Source organism: Medicago sativa, chromosome 4 (genome assembly GCF_051527215.1).
Source record: "Medicago sativa cultivar Bolivia chromosome 4, Bolivia_mono, whole genome shotgun sequence".
Taxonomy (NCBI): Eukaryota; Viridiplantae; Streptophyta; class Magnoliopsida; order Fabales; family Fabaceae; genus Medicago; species Medicago sativa.
In genome coordinates, this window is record NC_140752.1 from 3,063,998 (window position 1) to 3,069,132 (window position 5,135).

The following is a 5,135-nucleotide window of genomic DNA, read 5'->3' on the forward strand; positions in this document are numbered from 1 at the left end:
AAAAATTTAGCCAAAATGGAGGTTAAGAAAATCCCCTTGTTAATTTAGGACATTACTCTTTTTCGACCCTTTTTTATAAGGAAGGCCATAAAGTGGCCGGTTTGTATTGAATCTTAGCATGGGACAATTCGTTGGATAGGTAAACAACATAGCTACGACTTCCATGGGATATTTTTGCATTTTTTAAAAATTCAGCCAAAATTGAGGTTAAGAAAATCTCCTCGTTAATTTGGGACATTACTCGTTTTCGACCCTTTTTTACTAGGAAGGCCATAATGTGGCCGATTTGCATTGAATCTTAGCGTGTGACAATTCGTTGGATAGGTAAACAGCATAACTACGACTTCCATGGGATATTTTTGCATTCTCTAAAAATTTAGCCAAAATGGAGGTTAAGAAAATCCCCTCGTTAATTTAGGACATTACTCGTTTTCGACCCTTTTTTATAAGGAAGGCCATAAAGTGGCCGGTTTGTATTGAATCTTAGCATGGGACAATTCGTTGGATAGGTAAACAACATAGCTACGACTTCCATGGGATATTTTTGCATTTTTTAAAAATTCAGCCAAAATGGAGGTTAAGAAAATCTCCTCGTTAATTTGGGACATTACTCGTTTTCGACCCTTTTTTACTAGGAAGGCCATAATGTGGCCGATTTGCATTGAATCTTAGCGTGTGACAATTCGTTGGATAGGTAAACAGCATTACTACGACTTCCATGGGATATTTTTGCATTTTTTAAAAATTCAGCCAAAATGGAGGTTAAGAAAATCTCCTCGTTAATTTGGGACATTACTCGTTTTCGACCCTTTTTTAGTAGGAAGGCCATAATGTGGCCGATTTGCATTGAATCTTAGCGTGTGACAATTCGTTGGATAGGTAAACAACATAACTACGACTTCCATGGGATATTTTTGCATTCTCTAAAAATTTAGCCAAAATGGAGGTTAAGAAAATCCCCTCGTTAATTTAGGACATTACTCTTTTTCGACCCTTTTTTATAAGGAAGGCCATAAAGTGGCCGGTTTGTATTGAATCTTAGCATGGGACAATTCGTTGGATAGGTAAACAACATAGCTACGACTTCCATGGGATATTTTTGCATTTTTTAAAAATTCAGCCAAAATTGAGGTTAAGAAAATCTCCTCGTTAATTTGGGACATTACTCGTTTTCGACCCTTTTTTACTAGGAAGGCCATAATGTGGCCGATTTGCATTGAATCTTAGCGTGTGACAATTCGTTGGATAGGTAAACAGCTTAACTACGACTTCCATGGGACATTTTTGCATTCTCTAAAAATTCAGCCAAAATGGAGGTTAAGAAAATCTCCTCGTTAATTTGGGACATTACTCGTTTTGGACCCTTTTTTAGTAGGAAGGCCATAATGTGGCCGATTTGCATTGAATCTTAGCGTGTGACAATTCGTTGGATAGGTAAACAGCATTACTACGACTTCCATGGGACATTTTTGCATTCTCTAAAAATTCAGCCAAAATGGAGGTTAAGAAAATCTCCTCGTTAATTTGGGACATTACTCGTTTTGGACCCTTTTTTAGTAGGAAGGCCATAATGTGGCCGATTTGCATTGAATCTTAGCGTGTGGCAATTCGTTGGATAGGTAAACAACATAACTACGACTTCCATGGGATATTTTTGCATTCTCTAAAAATTTAGCCAAAATGGAGGTTAAGAAAATCCCCTCGTTAATTTAGGACATTACTCTTTTTCGACCCTTTTTTATAAGGAAGGCCATAAAGTGGCCGGTTTGTATTGAATCTTAGCATGGGACAATTCGTTGGATAGGTAAACAACATAGCTACGACTTCCATGGGATATTTTTGCATTTTTTAAAAATTCAGCCAAAATGGAGGTTAAGAAAATCTCCTCGTTAATTTGGGACATTACTCGTTTTCGACCCTTTTTTACTAGGAAGGCCATAATGTGGCCGATTTGCATTGAATCTTAGCGTGTGACAATTCGTTGGATAGGTAAACAGCATAACTACGACTTCGATGGGACATTTTTGCATTCTCTAAAAATTTAGCCAAAATGGAGGTTAAGAAAATCCCCTCGTCAATTTAGGACATTACTCGTTTTCGACCCTTTTTTATAAGGAAGGCCATAAAGTAGCCGGTTTGTATTGAATCTTAGCATGGGACAATTCGTTGGATAGGTAAACAACATAGCTACGACTTCCATGGGATATTTTTGCATTTTTTAAAAATTCAGCCAAAATGGAGGTTAAGAAAATCTCCTCGTTAATTTGGGACATTACTCGTTTTCGACCCTTTTTTACTAGGAAGGCCATAATGTGGCCGATTTGCATTGAATCTTAGTGTGTGACAATTCGTTGGATAGGTAAACAACATAGCTACGACTTCCATGGGATATTTTTGCATTTTTTAAAAATTCAGCCAAAATGGAGGTTAAGAAAATCTCCTCGTTAATTTGGGACATTACTCGTTTTGGACCCTTTTTTAGTAGGAAGGCCATAATGTGGCCGATTTGCAATGAATCTTAGCGTGTGACAATTCGTTGGATAGGTAAACAACATAACTACGACTTCCATGGGATATTTTTGCATTCTCTAAAAATTTAGCCAAAATGGAGGTTAAGAAAATCCCCTTGTTAATTTAGGACATTACTCTTTTTCGACCCTTTTTTATAAGGAAGGCCATAAAGTGGCCGGTTTGTATTGAATCTTAGCATGGGACAATTCGTTGGTTAGGTAAACAACATAGCTACGACTTCCATGGGATATTTTTGCATTTTTTAAAAATTCAGCCAAAATTGAGGTTAAGAAAATCTCCTCGTTAATTTGGGACATTACTCGTTTTCGACCCTTTTTTACTAGGAAGGCCATAATGTGGCCGATTTGCATTGAATCTTAGCGTGTGACAATTCGTTGGATAGGTAAACAGCATAACTACGACTTCCATGGGATATTTTTGCATTCTCTAAAAATTTAGCCAAAATGGAGGTTAAGAAAATCCCCTCGTTAATTTAGGACATTACTCGTTTTCGACCCTTTTTTATAAGGAAGGCCATAAAGTGGCCGGTTTGTATTGAATCTTAGCATGGGACAATTCGTTGGATAGGTAAACAACATAGCTACGACTTCCATGGGATATTTTTGCATTTTTTAAAAATTCAGCCAAAATGGAGGTTAAGAAAATCTCCTCGTTAATTTGGGACATTACTCGTTTTCGACCCTTTTTTACTAGGAAGGCCATAATGTGGCCGATTTGCATTGAATCTTAGCGTGTGACAATTCGTTGGATAGGTAAACAGCATTACTACGACTTCCATGGGATATTTTTGCATTTTTTAAAAATTCAGCCAAAATGGAGGTTAAGAAAATCTCCTCGTTAATTTGGGACATTACTCGTTTTCGACCCTTTTTTAGTAGGAAGGCCATAATGTGGCCGATTTGCATTGAATCTTAGCGTGTGACAATTCGTTGGATAGGTAAACAACATAACTACGACTTCCATGGGATATTTTTGCATTCTCTAAAAATTTAGCCAAAATGGAGGTTAAGAAAATCCCCTCGTTAATTTAGGACATTACTCTTTTTCGACCCTTTTTTATAAGGAAGGCCATAAAGTGGCCGGTTTGTATTGAATCTTAGCATGGGACAATTCGTTGGATAGGTAAACAACATAGCTACGACTTCCATGGGATATTTTTGCATTTTTTAAAAATTCAGCCAAAATTGAGGTTAAGAAAATCTCCTCGTTAATTTGGGACATTACTCGTTTTCGACCCTTTTTTACTAGGAAGGCCATAATGTGGCCGATTTGCATTGAATCTTAGCGTGTGACAATTCGTTGGATAGGTAAACAGCTTAACTACGACTTCCATGGGACATTTTTGCATTCTCTAAAAATTCAGCCAAAATGGAGGTTAAGAAAATCTCCTCGTTAATTTGGGACATTACTCGTTTTGGACCCTTTTTTAGTAGGAAGGCCATAATGTGGCCGATTTGCATTGAATCTTAGCGTGTGACAATTCGTTGGATAGGTAAACAGCATTACTACGACTTCCATGGGACATTTTTGCATTCTCTAAAAATTCAGCCAAAATGGAGGTTAAGAAAATCTCCTCGTTAATTTGGGACATTACTCGTTTTGGACCCTTTTTTAGTAGGAAGGCCATAATGTGGCCGATTTGCATTGAATCTTAGCGTGTGGCAATTCGTTGGATAGGTAAACAACATAACTACGACTTCCATGGGATATTTTTGCATTCTCTAAAAATTTAGCCAAAATGGAGGTTAAGAAAATCCCCTCGTTAATTTAGGACATTACTCTTTTTCGACCCTTTTTTATAAGGAAGGCCATAAAGTGGCCGGTTTGTATTGAATCTTAGCATGGGACAATTCGTTGGATAGGTAAACAACATAGCTACGACTTCCATGGGATATTTTTGCATTTTTTAAAAATTCAGCCAAAATGGAGGTTAAGAAAATCTCCTCGTTAATTTGGGACATTACTCGTTTTGGACCCTTTTTTAGTAGGAAGGCCATAATGTGGCCGATTTGCATTGAATCTTAGCGTGTGGCAATTCGTTGGATAGGTAAACAACATAACTACGACTTCCATGGGATATTTTTGCATTCTCTAAAAATTTAGCCAAAATGGAGGTTAAGAAAATCCCCTCGTTAATTTAGGACATTACTCTTTTTCGACCCTTTTTTATAAGGAAGGCCATAAAGTGGCCGGTTTGTATTGAATCTTAGCATGGGACAATTCGTTGGATAGGTAAACAACATAGCTACGACTTCCATGGGATATTTTTGCATTTTTTAAAAATTCAGCCAAAATGGAGGTTAAGAAAATCTCCTCGTTAATTTGGGACATTACTCGTTTTCGACCCTTTTTTACTAGGAAGGCCATAATGTGGCCGATTTGCATTGAATCTTAGTGTGTGACAATTCGTTGGATAGGTAAACGACATAGCTACGACTTCCATGGGATATTTTTGCATTTTTTAAAAATTCAGCCAAAATGGAGGTTAAGAAAATCTCCTCGTTAATTTGGGACATTACTCGTTTTCGACCCTTTTTTACTAGGAAGGCCATAATGTGGCCGATTTGCATTGAATCTTAGTGTGTGACAATTCGTTGGATAGG